Source organism: Ornithorhynchus anatinus, chromosome 3, assembly GCF_004115215.2.
Source record: "Ornithorhynchus anatinus isolate Pmale09 chromosome 3, mOrnAna1.pri.v4, whole genome shotgun sequence".
In the NCBI taxonomy this organism is placed as follows: Eukaryota; Metazoa; Chordata; class Mammalia; order Monotremata; family Ornithorhynchidae; genus Ornithorhynchus; species Ornithorhynchus anatinus.
Genome location: NC_041730.1, coordinates 81,364,002 through 81,379,257, shown reverse-complemented (window position 1 = coordinate 81,379,257; position 15,256 = coordinate 81,364,002). Strand labels below are relative to the sequence as shown.

Sequence of the window (15,256 nt, the reverse complement as noted above, 5' to 3'; positions counted from 1 at the left end):
CTGGTTCCAAATCCAGGCAGGGAATAAGCCCTGTAATAATAATAATAATAATAATAATGATGATGGTTTTTGTTAAGCACTTACTATGTGCCAGGCACTGTTCTAAGCGCTGGGGTAGATACAAACTAATCGGGTTGGACACAGTTCCTGTCCCACATAGGGCTCTCAGTCTTAATCCCCATTTAACAAATGAGGAAACTGAGGCCCAGAGAAGTGAAGTGACTTGCTGCATTAAGCCTTTCTAAAACCACATCTCCACTAGGCTTTCCCTGACTATATTTCCCCTACCCTCTTGCCCCTCTGGGTTGCCTCTGCACTTGGATCTCTACCCCTTAAGCACTTGATATTTACCCCACCCTCAGGTCCCTGGCATTTATGTGTATATCCTTACAGTCTGCCTTGTCCCGTCTAATTTAATGTCTGCACCTCCCTCTCTAGATTGTCAGGTTCTTGTAGGCAGGGATCGTGGCTAACTACTCTATTGTATTGTACTTTTATGAGCATGTAATACAGTGCTCTGCCCACAGTAAATAAATATTCAGTAAATATCATTAATTGATTGGAATAGACCAGTGAAAACCCGACATCTGTCCACACATAGCCATCTTGTACATCTTGGGGTTTCCAGTGCTGCCGGTACCATAAAAGAGCAAGAGAAGTCAACTCTTCCTACTGCCAGAAGCAGTGTCCCGGAGTGGATAGAGCACGAGCTTGGGAGTCAGAAGGTCATGGGTTCTAATCCTGCCTCCGCCACTTGTCTGCTGTGTGACCTTGGGCAAGTCTATTCACTTTTTTGGGCCTCAGTTCCCTCAATTGTAAAATGGGGATTGAGACTGTGAGCCCCACGTGGGACAGGGATGGTGCCCATCCCGATTGGTTTGTATCTACTCCAGCACTTAGTACAGTGTCTGGCACAGAGTAAGCACTTAAGAAATACCACAATTATTATTATTATTATGATTATTATTTGTCACGGCTGCCATGGCCATGTTTTCTGTTGGTATTGGTGTTAGGATAGTGTTACTGGTCACATGTGATAAAAGATACCACCACCAAAGGTGGCTAAACCAGATTAGAGAAGCAACATAATTTAGTGAAAAGAACATGGGCCCAGGAGGTAGAGGACCTGGATTCTAATCCCAGCTCCACCACTTGTCTGCTGTGTGACTTTGGGTAAGTCACTTGACTTCTCTGTGTCTCAGTTACCTCATCTGTAAAATGGGAATTAAGACTGAGAACCCCATGTGGAACAGGGACTATGTCCAACCTGATTAGCTTGTATCTACTCCAGTGCTTAGAAGAGTGCTCACCACAGAGCAAACACTTAACAAATACCATAAAAAATAAAATAAATGTTGAATAAATCCCATTTATTGATTGATGCTATTCCGCAGTTGTAGTAAATCAGAGACTTGTTGGCTTAGGAAAGTCTTTTGTCATTTAAAAAATCACCCTTGTGTTCTCAAAGTCTTGAGGTGGGGCTGAAAGCCCTTTGCTGTTCAATAATAATGCCAAGAGTCACAAGTGAATTCAGTACTGACAACGGCGAAGGTTATTGGTCAGGGAAAGGGCTTTCTGAACAGCTGGTCCCGAGTCCTTAACCCCCGGGGTTTGGTTTATCGTCACAGTTGGGTGGAATGAAAGAGAATGAGGAAAAGTCATAGGCTAGTGGCTGGAGGGGAACTGAGTGCTTAAAATGGCCAGAAGCCAGCACAAGAGTCTTTGGGAGATGAGTTCTGCTTCATATTTATTTCAAGATCAGGGTGACCCCTTTGGTTCAGTGTAAGGCAAGGCCAAAAGAATTCCCAACCCGAAAGCACTCCAGGAATTAAAATCCTGAGTTAAACACCAAAAGTTACTCTGCGAGTTAAACACCAAGATTCGGACACCTGGGCAGCTGAGTGCTGAGTTCAGACCACTCATTCATTCATTCAATTGTATTTATGGAGCACTTACTGTGTGCAAAGCATTGTACTAAGCGCATGGGAGAATACGCTCCCCAATGTCCTCTCCCATTTTTTCATCTCAAAACTTCCAGTTAGTCTTCTACATTAGAGCTGGTTGGGGATTTGGGAGTGGGAAAATAGAAGAAGAAAATATTGATCTCCCTGATCAGCTGTTGGCGGGGGCAGGGGACTTTTAAAAAAAACAAAACCTTCCTCCACTCATCGTTTCCTAATTTAGAGAAGCAGTGTGGTCTAGTGGATGGAGCACAGGACTGGGGGTCAAAAGGACCTGGGTTCTAATCCCAGCTCTGCCACTTGTCTGCTCTGTGACCTTGGGTAAGTCACTTAACTTCTCTGAGCCTCAGTTACTTCATCTGTAAAATGGGGATTAAAATTGTGAGCCCCGTGTGGGACATGGACCGTGTCCAGTCTGATTATCATGTACCAGTGCTTAACCAATACCATTGGGAAAAAAATGAACTGCTTATTCAATTGTAAGGACTCCTCATTTCCTTCGTGAACAGAGACAGAGAAACGCTAGGCCTGCTAATTTACCCCAGGGTTCCTGTTCTACAGAACCTCTGTACAGTGTAATCTCGTACAAGAGGCCTACCCTGACTAAACCCTCTTTTCCTCTAACTAAACCCTCCTTCCCTCTTTTCCCAGTCCCTTCCGCGTCGCTCTGACTGGCTCCCTTTATTCATCCCCACTCCGGGTCCCACAGTATATGTGTACATATATGTGATTTATACCGTAAATCTTTAAACTGTAAACTTGTTGCGGGCAGGGAATGTGACTGCTTCTTGTTACAGCGTACTCTCCCAAGCATTTAGTACAGTGCCCTGCACACAGTAAGCACCCAAGAAATACAATGGTATAGAACAAATGAATACAATACAAGCTCTTCTTGGGTGGCAAACCAGGGGTGGATGGGTCTTCTAAACAGTACCATGTCAGCATCACCTCCAGGAGAGATGAGGATTTTGACAATCAATCTGGGCTATAGTTATTGGGTGTTTACTGCACGTGGAACACTTTACTAAACAGTTGGGAGAGTACAATAGAATAAGTACACAGCACCTTGGCTCTCAAGGATCTTAAGAGTTTGGTGGGGGGTGGAGGAAACAAACCTTGAGTTTGAAAAGGGGGTCACTTCATCCGAAATGCAAGTGGCCTTCGGGTCCCTCCTCCAGCTTGGATCTGAAATCCAGTCCAGTGCTCTGCACCCAGTAGGCACTCAATAAATTGGCAGCGTGGCTCAGTGGAAAGAGCAAGGGTTTGGGAGTCAGAGGTTGTGGGTTCTAATTCGGCTCCGCCACTTATCAACTGCGTGACTTTGGAGAAGTCACAATTTCTCTGTGCCTCGGTTACCTCATCTGGAAAATGGGGATTAGGACTGTGAGCCCCGTGTGGCTAATTACCTGATTACCCTGTATCTACCCAGCGCTTGGAACATAGTAAGCGCTTAACAAATACCAAAATTATTATTATTATTATTATTAAATTCGACTGAATGAATGAATGAAAACCCATCCCTCCTTTCAGCGGCATGACATCGTTCTCCAAGCATCCAGCTCCACCTCTTCGCCCTTTTCCCCCCTCCTCTCCCCTCGAATCGCCTCCCATTACGGATTAAATCGGGATTATTTTTTTTTCCTAGAAAGTCCGGAAGGAGAGGGAAAAGAGGATGGGAAGGAGAGTTATTGGAGCCTTTTATCTGCACTTGGAGGTGGGGGGGGGGGGGGAAATATCCAGTAAGGAAGCCGTAGCTTGTGATCGAGCTCCTCCTGGGAGGGAAGGGCAGAACGCAGAGCAGAGGGCACGCGTACCAGCCGCTCGTTGGAGTTACCCGGCCTGATTGGCAGCGGGGAAGAGAGGGAAAAGCCAAAAGGGGGGCGGGGAATAGGCGAGACAAAGAGTGTTTTGCAGAGGCAGACATTTGGTAATGCTATTTTTGGGGGCCTGGCTGCAGGGGGAGGGGGGCTTCGCATTCCAGCCTGCGGTGGGGCATGGGAGGGTAGTGTCTGCCGCTTAATTGCCCGCAGAAGGGCGGTTTCTAGAGCCCCCCCTTTTTTTTCCTTTCCTGTGCTAGGGAAGTTTCTGTAACTTTATCAGAGGGAGGAGGGCAAAAGGGGAAAGGGGGTGGGAGAAAGGACCGGCGGGCGGCCCGTCACGTGTCCGGGCTGGAAGAGCGGGGGGTGGCGGGCAAGGAGGCTCCGAGCCTCCCCCCCGCCCGACTTTCATCCCTCCCCCCGTCCTTCCGGGTTGCAGGTTCGAGTCCACCCCCGGGCTCCGAAAGCCTCGGCCGGCGCCCTGCAAGGTCAGTGCCGGGGCCGGCAGGTGCAAAGGGAGGGGGGGGGGCTTTCGTCCCCCATTTCAGCCCCCAGCGGGGGGCCGGGGGTCTTGGAGGCGGAAGGGTCAGCTCTGGGGGGGTCCCGGGACCCGTGCCCCGGCCACCCCGGCTGCAGATGGGCAAAGGCGGGCATTGCACAGGACGTGGGCAGCGGCGGAGGAGGAGGTGGGGGATTTCCCCAGCTGAGCTGGGAAGAGGAACGCAGCCCCCCGGGGTGGGGGCGAGGGTCCCCGTCCCCCCACCCTGCAGGGCCGGAGGGGTTGTGTGTCTGCGGAGGCCCCCCCCCTTTTTTTTGCAGGGGGTCGCTGAGCCAGACCCCCAAGGGACCCGGCCGGTCCCTGCAGGGATTTAAACTTCACACAAATAGCTTCCGCAGCCGCCGCCGCCACCCCTGGCTTCCCGGCAAAGTTATAAATAGCGGTTTCTCTCCCCAGGGGGAGGGACCCGCCCAGTCCGGCCCAGTCCAGCCCAGTCCGGCCCAGTCCGGCCCGGAGACAGCAGCGGACAAGGTGGGAGTCATGCCTGCGCTTGGGGAACTGGGCTAGGCCGGGGGTGGGAGGGCTGCAGCCCCTGACCTTCTTTTCCACCTCTTTCTTTCTCCTCCTCCCCGCCTTTCCTTCCCCTTCCCCATTTCCGCACTGCCCCCTTTGCCCTTGGCCGTGGGAGACGGTGCAGCCGGCCGGGTCAACGCCCTTGGGGGCCGTCACCTCCCCGGGGGGCGGGGGGGAAAGAGGCAGCGCAGCCGGGGACGTGGGATGTGTTTATGCTTTGAACACGTGGCAGATGCACCCTTTCCTTGCCTCCTTTATTTTCCTCCCGCACACCGTCGATCAACCGGTGTCTGGCAGTGGAGAGAAGGGCAGAGGTTGGTACAGGCCCCCTCCCCCGTAAGGGGCTGCGGTTGGAGGGCTAAAATATCTCCAATCGTCTCCCCGACCTTCTCAAGAACTCTGGCTTCTCTGTCGCCTCCTCAGACAAGCAATTGACGGCATTTATGGAGCACCGACTGCCAGAAGAGCACTGGGGACTAACCCGTTGTTGGGCAGGGATTGTCTCTCTTTGTTGCCGAATTGTACTTTCCAAGCGCTTAGTACAGGGCTCTGCACACAGTCAGCGCTCAGTAAATACGATTGAATGAATGAAAGAGTGAACTAAGTTCTTGGGAGGGTACAATGCGACCAAGTTGGTAGACTCATTTCCTTGAAATAAGGAGCTTATTGCACTACTAACTCTGGCTCTGCCTCCCATTTTGTAACCCCCATCGGCTACCTCAGTTGTAAGGGTGTGTTCAATCTCCTTAAGTGTTTATCCGAGGCTTTTGATGGCTTTTAATGCCTTGGTTGGTGGAATTTATTTTTCTAATCGACCGAGCCGACGTTCCACTGGACAAGGAAACGTCTTTGAAACTGGCAGAGTGTCCTTATTCCCTTTTCATGCTCTTTTACCGTTTGTAGTAAGTCAGAGAGACCTGTTGGTATGCAGAGGTTTTTGTGATCTGAAAGATCTCCCTTACACCCCCAAAGCCTTGGGGTGAGATTGAAGGCGTTGGACTATAAAAGTACAATCATGCTGAGGCACTGGGGAGACTTGGGGGTTTGGTTTATCGTCTCAGCTGTGTGGGATGAGTGAGAAAGAGGAAAGGTCAAGGCTAGTGGCCCGAGTGGGTACTGACTGTTTAAAATGGCCAGAAGCCAGCTTGAGGATCTCCAGAAGAACAACTCTTCTTTGTATTTAGTTTACGGGATCCCTGATGTCAAAAGCAGGGTGACTCCTTTTTGCTGAGTCGGTTCAGTGGAAGGCAAGCCCAGAAGAATCCCCAATCTAAAAGCATTCCAAGAGTTAACACAAAAACAACTTGTTCCAACATCTGGGGAGCTGAGGCCCTGAGTGGGCTAAGCCTATTGGCTCAGATCCAGCAGTTCACCTTTTTCCACAGTGCCTTCTGCCCTCTTATTTCTCTCTCTGCCCCCCAAACTTGCCAATTAGGCTTCTAGGTTAAACCTGGCTGTAAGCCTGGGGTTGGGAAGTGGGAGAAGGAAAGAGATCGGTAGGATCTTTCAAAAATATCAGCTCTTGGTGAGGCTGGGGACTTTGAAAAAGAAAGCCTTCCCCCCACGGTGTCTTCTCCTAGTTTAGTAATAATGAAATAGCAAGGATGGTGATGCTTTTTCAAATTTGCAATTCGACGTGATTCCACTGCAGGGCTTGGCAAAAGGGCAGTATTTCCCGTCTTTAGATTTACAGTCCAATGCTTACTCAGCAATTTTCTAGTTTAATAATAGTTTAAACTTTTATTCAGCTATTGGACTTAGAATTTCTTGACCACCTCCCGCTCCTACTTTCCTCATCTTTAGATTTACAGTCCAATGCTTACTCAGCAATTTTCTAGTTTAATAATAGTTTAAACTTTTATTCAGCTATTGGGACTTAGAATTTCTTGACCACCTCCCGCTCCTACTTTCCTCTTGAACAGAAGTACGGAAACAACTGTTGTCACAGGGGAAAAAAGCTCACTGCTGTCGGTTGCCCTTAGCCAGCAGGAGAGAGAAAACAGAATGGTGTATGTCAAGGACAAGGCAAGGGGAACTCTTAAGACTGCCCACAGTTTTCCTTTTATGTGCTTTGCTTCCTTGCCTTCTCTCAGATTGGGAAGAGAGCTGTGATAGTCCCTGGCCAGCCTGTGCCCGCGGATGAGGAATTTGGAAGGATTCCACTACCAGTGGGCTCCAAAATTATATTAATCTCTTACTCTGTGCTCCCCAAGATACAGATCCCTCCCTCCCATGAGCATTATGGTATATGAGTAACTCCTGAGAAATCAAGTGAGCTTTGAAACCTGACCAGCCACTCTTTCACCCACAAACCGCGCATCCTTAGCCACAGAGAAGATCCGCTTACCCGGCCAGGTCCCCATAGCAGGGTGGATGCCTGTGTGCCTGGACCTGTTGATTTTTTCTCCCAACATGGGGTACCAGGTCCTGCCCCTGGTCCTGTCCTCTACTCTGGGCGGAGTGGCACAGGTTGGGAGGTGGGGAGAGAGAGGCGAGTAGCTGAGTCCTGGTCCTGGTTTACCTTGGTGTCCTCTAAGGAGCAGGAACTACTAGATTAGAGAAGCAGCATGGTTTAGTGGAAAGAGCACAGGCTTAGGAATCAGAGTACGTGGGTTCTAATCCTGACTCCACCACTTGTCTGGTTTGTGACCTTGGGCAAGCCACTTAACTTCTCTGTTCCTCAGTTATCTCATAAAACGGGGATTAAGACTGTGAGCCCCACGTGGGACAACTTGATTACCTTGTATCTACCTCAGAGCTTAGAACATTCATTCATTCAATAGTATTTATTGAGCACTTACTCTGTGCAGAGCACTGTACAAAGCGCTTGGAATGTACAGTTAGGCAACAGAGACAATCCCTGCCCAGTAACGGGCTCACAGTCTAAACCGGGGAGAGAGAGACAGCAAAGCAAAACAGAACAAAATGAGTAGTCTGGCGTAGATATCATCAAGATAAATAGAATCATAGAGATGTACACATCATTAAAATAAATAGAGTAATATATATAAATATGCACAGTGCTGAGGGGAATGAAAGGGCGAAGAGCAGAGGGCGGGAAAAGGGGGAATTGGGAGGGGAGGAGGAGCAGAGGGAAAGGGGGCCTCAGTCTGGGAAGGCCTTCTGGAGGAAGTGAGCTCTCAGTAGGGCTTTGAAGAGGGGACGAGAGTTATTTTGGTGGATGTGAGGAGGGAGGGCATTCCAGGACAGCAGGAGGTCATGGGTCAAGGGTTGACGGTGGGACAGGCGCGAATGGGGGACTGAGGAGTGCGAATGGGGGACTGAGGAGCGCGAATGGGGGACTGTGAGGAGCGCGAATGGGGGACTGTGAGGAGGTGAGTGGCAGAGGATCAGAGTGTTCCGGGTGGGCAGTAGAAAGAGAGAAGGGAGGTCAGGTAGGAAGAGACAAGGTAACGCAGAGCTTTGAAGCCAAGAGTGAGGAGTTTTTTTTTCGAGTGAAGGTTGATAGGCAATCACTGGAGGTTTTTTGAGGAGGGGAGTGACATACCCAAAGCGTTTCTGTAGGAAGATGAACCAGACAGTGGAATGAAGAATAGACTGGAGTGGGGAGAGACAGGAAGAAGGGAGATCAGAGAAGAGGCTAACACAGTAATCCAGTCGGGATGTTATGAGAGCTTGTACCAGCATGGTAGCAGTTTGGATGGAGAGGAACAGTGCTTGGCACGTAGTAAGCACTTAACAAATACCATCATTATTATTATCATTATTATTCCGTGGCAGCAGAATGTCTCCCAACACTAATAATCTGATTTGGCTCCAAGTACACGTCGAGGATGAGCCGGATACATAGATTCTAGGTATGGGAACCTCTAGCCCAACCCCCGAAGCTCAGTTACCCCTGTGGCCCCCTCCTCCAAGCCGACATGTTTCACATCAGTCTTTCGGGTCCCACAATCGACCACCCCAGTGCAGGATCGAGCTGTCTGTCCATAGGCACCTCCTTGCTGCACCGTGGCCTCCTGCCTGCACTGGAGCTTGTGTTTTGTTGCTCATATCCAATCATCTGGTTGCAATCCCCATCCCAGGTACAGGTGACCCGAGGTCTTTGAAGGAGGCTGGCTTGGGTCTTCCCTAGCTTGTCTTCTGCACCCAGGGCCCCAGGTTTGTTTCCCCTTGGCTGCTCTGATTGATTGGATCTGTCAGCGCTTGAAATCGGACTCGAGGTGGAGCTTGGTGAAACCAAGCATGGGCACTGGGATCCAGTGCAGTGAGTACAAATTCTTTCATTCATTCATTCATTCAATAGTATTTATTGAGCGCTTACTATGTGCAGAGCACTGTACTAAGCGCTTGGGATGAACAAGTCGGCAACAGATAGAGACAGTCCCTGCCGTTTGACGGGCTTACAGTCTAATCGGGGGAGACGGACAGACAAGAACAATGGCACTAAACAGCGTCAAGGGGAAGAACATCTCGTAAAAACCGATAGCAACTAAATAGAATCAAGGCGATGTACAATTCATTAACAAAATAAATAGGGTAACGAAAATATATACAGTTGAGCGGACGAGTACGGTGCTGTGGGGATGGGAAGGGAGAGGTGGAGGAGCAGAGGGAAAAGGGGAAAATGAGGCTTTAGCTGCGGAGAGGTAAAGGGGGGATGGCAGAGGGAGTAGAGGGGGAAGAGGAGCTCAGTCTGGGAACGCCTCTTGGAGGAGGTGATTTTTAAGTAAGGTTTTGAAGAGGGAAAGAGAATCAGTTTGGCGGAGGTGAGGAGGGAGGGCGTTCCAGGACCGCGGGAGGACGTGACCCAGGGGTCGACGGCGGGATAGGCGAGACCGAGGGACGGCGAGGAGGTGGGCGGCAGAGGAGCGGAGCGTGCGGGGTGGGCGGTAGAAAGAGAGAAGGGAGGAGAGGTAGGAAGGGGCAAGGTGATGGAGAGCCTTGAAGCCTAGAGTGAGGAGTTTTTGTTTGGAGCGGAGGTCGATAGGCAACCACTGGAGTTGTTTAAGAAGGGGAGTGACATGCCCAGATCGTTTCTGCAGGAAGATGAGCCGGGCAGCGGAGTGAAGAATAGACCGGAGCGGGGCGAGAGAGGAGGAAGGGAGGTCAGAGAGAAGGCTGACACAGTAGTCTAGCCGGGATATAACAAGAGCCCGTAATAGTAAGGTAGCCGTTTGGGTGGAGAGGAAAGGGCGGATCTTGGCGATATTGTAGAGGTGAAACCGGCAGGTCTTGGTAACGGATAGGATGTGTGGGGTGAATGAGAGGGACGAGTCAAGGATGACACCGAGATCGCGGGCCTGCGGGACGGGAAGGATGGTCGTGCCATCCACGGTGATGGAGAAGTCTGGGAGCGGACCAGGCTTGGGAGGGAAGATGAGGAGATCAGTCTTGCTCATGTTGAGTTTTAGGTGGCGGGCCGACATCCAGGTGGAGATGTCCCGGAGGCAGGAGGAGATGCGAGCCTGAAGGGAGGGGGAGAGGACAGGGGCGGAGATGTAGATCTGCGTGTCATCTGCGTAGAGATGGTAGTCAAAGCCGTGAGAGCGGATGAGTTCACCGAGGGAGTGAGTGTAAATGGAGAACAGAAGAGGGCCAAGAACTGACCCTTGAGGAACTCCAACAGTTAAAGGATGGGAGGGGGAGGAGGATCCAGCGTAGGAGACCGAGAATGATCGGCCAGAGAGGTAAGAGGAGAACCAGGAGAGGACAGAGTCCGTGAAGCCAAGGTGAGATAAGGTATGGAGGAGGAGGGGATTCTAGCCCTACCGCGGCTCTCCTGGTCTGTTGGGCGATGATGGCCATGGTACTTAACCTCTTTGGGCTGCCGTTTCCTCGTCTTTGCGACTGGAATAATAAATAATACCTGCCTTTCCTTACCTCAGAGAGATCCTCAGAAGAGAAAAATGAGATAAGTAATGTAAATGTTCTACAGGAAAATGAAAACGCTATACCAATAAGCACAGGTCTGGGAGTCAGAGGACCTGTGTTCTAATTCTGCTTCTGCCGCTCACCTTTCTGGGTGACCTTCTCTTGTCTTCAGAGTATCCTCTGTAAAATGAGGATTTAATATCTGTTCTCCCACCCTCTTAGGCTGTGAGCCCCATGAGGGACAGGGACTGTGTCCAATGTGATCATCTTGAATCCCCAGTGCTTAGAATACTGCTTGGCATAGAGATCTTAAGAAATGGTATAAAAATTATAATTAAAAAATTGGATCATATTTCCCCCATACCTCTGTTCCTTAGGCCTAGGATGGCTCAGTTTTCTGTCCTTCTTCTTCAACATTTTTCACCTGTAGGTCAGTCACCCTTTATTGAATGCCACTTTCCCAAACGGACATATGAGCTGTCGTATGAACTTTACCTTCTTCCCTCCCTGGATTCTGCAGTTCATTTGTGCACTGAGTTTTTCTGTCCCCAGCTACACTCAAATGGAGAAGCAGCCTGATCTAGTGGAATCGGCATGGACCCGAGAATCAAAAGGACCCGAGTTCTAATCCTTCCTCTGCCTCTTGTCTGCTGTGACCTTGGGCAAGTCAATTCTCTGTGCCTCAGTTACCTCTATCAATAAAGTGGGGATTGTGAGCCCCATGTGGCACATGGACTGTGTCCAACCTGATTAGCCTGTACAGCTCTTAGTACAGTGCCTGGCACATAGTAAGTGCTTGACAAATACGATTAAAAATGGGTGTCTGTCTCCCCTATACTTGTGGGACTCATTCTCACCCGGACTCCACTTTTGCCTTTTTCATTAAGGGAATTGGCATGGAAATCCCCTTCTGCCCTGTTTTGTAACTGCAAGTAATCTCCCCTAAGGTCTCCGCCCCACATCTTGGATGAATGGATTGATTCCCTGGGTCTTTCCCTGTTCCTCTTCCATGCCTGTGGGGGAGGTCACCCTAATCTGTGTGTGGGTCGTCATATCTTTGGCAGTTCTAGAACCTCATTTCACAGCATTGTTCATTGTGGATATGCTTTCACCTGACTATATTGTGTTTTTATATGTGGAGCCCTTTTAGTTCTTCAAAATGCTTTCACATCAGATATCTTGGCAGTGTGGACAAGAATATGGGTTCTGGGCCCCTCTCTGCCACTTGCCTGCTGGATGACCTCTGCTTCTCTATTGGTAAAATGAGGCCCTATCTCAGAGATGTTGTGAGGATAAAATGGGATAATTGATGTGAAAGTGCTTTGGAAATGTAAAAAGCAATGTACAAATAACAAGGTGTTTTTTCCCCATCGAAGTAGGGAGAAGTAGATGTCATTTTCCCCATTTACAGCTGAGGAAACTGAGGTACGGTGAGGCTAAGAGACTGGTTGGAGATTATATAACCGGCTGGGGGCAAAGCTGAGACTTGAACCTAGGTCTTCTGGCTTCCAAATTCATCTTCCCATTGGACTGTGCTGCATGAAGTTAAGTGCCACCATTACCTCATTCATCCCTCCAGGGCCTAAGGGTCATTGGCCAGCCTCCTGTTTCACCTGAGGTACCCCATGCAGTCACATGCTCTCCTGGAGAGAACCGAGCAACGTGACACTCAAGCTAGTAATCTAATATCAAATATTGTGATCAACCACCTCTACACAAGACATTGCAGATGAACAATTAGGAGAGATTTGAGTAGAGAGAGCTTGCAGTTCTGCTTGTGAAAAGCCATTATTGGGGAAATTGAATAAAAGTGAATGTGGAAGCAACAGATTTTCTTCTGGTTCAGGCAGGGCCAGGAAAGGGAAATGCGGAGTGGGTGTTCACAGTTAGGGCCCCCCAGGAAGGCTTGCTCCCACCTGGAATCCAACTGTGGTCCAGAGCAGGGCTTGTGGGATGGGGGTGAGGGAAGAGTTAGCCAGCCTGTTGTCTTTGGCTAACTCCTCACCAAGGAAGCACCTGACAGACATAAACTGCCTTTCTGAATCAGTCCGGGTAGTACTTGGTCTCTGGTGTTTGAAATCTTTCTCCAGAAATCCCCATATCTCAGCAGCCTTGGGTCTAGCTCTAAAATTTCCCAGCTTTTTCTCTCTCTAATTGTTCCAGGCTAAGCTGTTATGTACATAGTCAAGAAGCCTGGTCTCACAGGCTGAGTCACACAGCCCTGCTGTTTTCCTTTGATGGTAAAGTTAATACTCTTCTCTGGGATTGGGAACAGACCCTTTCCCCTTCCCTCTCCCTCTGAAAAAAACCTCTCGTGACATGGCCACAGTCTTGCTTGGGTTAGCAGAATCCCCAATATTAGTCTGGTTTGATTAGCTTGGTGTTTAGTACAGTGCTTGGCAATTAATGATTATGAAATACCACAATTAAATTACTATTATTGGTGGACCTATTTTTATTCATTTGTGAATTTATTGATGTTGGAGGCGTACCCTTCCTATCGGCATGGTGTAAACATAAATGGATTAATGGAATTACCTCTAATAAGCCAGCCAAAACCGAATAATGTCCCCAGCTATAAGATCTTCTAAAAGATGAGCAGGCTATTATCTGCTTAGTTCCCTCCAGTTCTCCCACTTCTTGAACTATGATGATTTCCAACTTCCTGGACCCACTTGCGTCTCTGACTTCTACGTGTTCTCTTGCTTTTATTCATACTGTGTATTCATCAGTCCATGTCTACTGTTTCCCCCATTTGGTCCAAAGTGACACAAAAGCAGGAACAATGTGTTTTTCCTTAGTTGTATGTTTGTCAAACACCGGCTTCCGTTCCGTGCTCTGCATCCAGTAATAATGTTGGTATTTGTTAAGCACTTACTGTGTGCCGAGCACTATTCTAAACCCTGGGGTAGATACAAAGTTTTCAGATTGGACGGAGTCTCTGTCTCACGTGGGGCTCACATTCTTAATCCCTTTTTTTACAGGTGAGGGAACTGAGGCACAGAGAAATTAAGTGACTTGCCCAAAGTTCCACAACAGTAGGTGCGAAGTAAGGTTCCTTGCACAAAGATGCTTAATAAACTCTGATGAGATTACTGTTGCCTTCCCCTGTTATATCCCTCAATTGGCAAGAGGAACCAGGCCAAACAGGGTGTCAGAGGTGCGGTTTTTTGAAGGCTTCGCGATCTCAGCCTTCAATGATTTTGGTTCTTGTTCCTACCCTCTTGAGAGTTTAGCCAGGGAAGGCTTCTTGGAGGAGATATGATTTTAATAGGGCTTTGAAGATGGGGAGAGCTGGGGTCTGTCAGATGTGAAGGGGGAGGGAGTTGAAGGCCAGAGGGAGGATGGGAGCAAGGGGTCGGTGGTAAGATAAACGAGATGGAGGTACAGTTTTGATCCCGTGCCTGTAGGAGCTGTGGGCAGAGAGCATCTGGACACATCCTGTAGACCATAGTCTCATTATGGGCAGGAAACGTATCCACCAACTCTGAAATATTGTCCTCTCCCAAGTGCTCTGCATAAAGTAAGTGCTCATTAAATACCATTGATTGATTGACTGGAGGCTCCCTAATCTGCTAATCTGGCATCCCCCAGTTGCGGCACAGTGCTCAGGTTGGGAGTTGAACTGGAGATGGCTCCCATCCGATCTGCCTCTGGGATCGAAGGGACTACACTCTCCTCCAGGAGGGAGGGAGTCAGATGTAGGATTCTCTAGAGTGCAAGAGAAACTGCTTCCGTTGTGCTCAGGGTTGTCAAATGTGCCTATGTTTTATACTCAGCTGCTGGGACATCACAAGGGAACCCCCTGAATCCTTTCTGCCCTTATTCTGGCACATTCATGCTAGTCATCAGTCAGATTTGTACTGTAGTCTCCCAAGCACTTAGGACAGTGCCCTGCCTACTGTAAGTGCTTAGTAAATACTGATTGATTTGCCAATCTGTGCAACTTCTAGCTTCCCCATGTTTTCTAAAAATCCATATTCCTGTGTATGTATCTCTAAAAGATGCAACTGTCTATTGGTGTCTTAAAACCAGGCCTTTCTTCCCTCCAACCCCCTCACCTCCTCCTAAATTCCTCTTTAGTTGGGGCTGCTAAAACCAGTCATCCCTGAAGCTTCTAGGTCTTGGCAGTTTTTTTGATTTCCCTTTCATTTTGTTGCACTTTTTTTCCCCTTATCAGTTTCAGGGTTTGCCAGAATGCTGCACCTTGTGGAACAGGGACTGTGTCTAATCTGATTGTATGTATTTGCCATGGTGCTAGGCACATAAGTGCTTAACAAATATCACAGTTATTATGCAGTCATTATCCAATCAATCAGTGGGGTTTATTGAGTGTTTACTTATGTGGAGAGCACTTGGGAGAGAACAATACAACAGAGTTAGTAGACACATTCTGTGCTCACAGGAATGTAGTCTGCTGAGGAGCTTAGACTCCCTTAATCGATTGTATTTATTGAGTGCTTACTGTGTGCAGAGCACTGTACTAAGCGCTTGAGAGAACACAATATAACAGAATCTATACACCATTTATTCAAAGTCCACTGTATTTGCAGTGTCACTGAGTTTCCTCA

General features: G+C 48.8%; 1 protein-coding gene across 2 annotated transcripts in view; it reads left to right on the top strand.

The window, feature by feature from the left end:
* The first annotated feature begins 4,123 nt into the window (after window positions 1-4,123).
* The window catches only part of NNT (nicotinamide nucleotide transhydrogenase), a 96,694-nt gene continuing 85,561 nt past the window's right edge, over window positions 4,124-15,256 (top strand). The window contains exons 1-2 of one of the 2 annotated variants that reach the window (XM_029060076.2): window positions 4,124-4,266; window positions 4,734-4,808. The gene's annotated coding sequence lies outside the window, so the exon portion shown is untranslated. The remainder of the gene's footprint in view (window positions 4,267-4,733; window positions 4,809-15,256) is intronic. The other variant, XM_029060077.2, reaches the window with a different exon arrangement.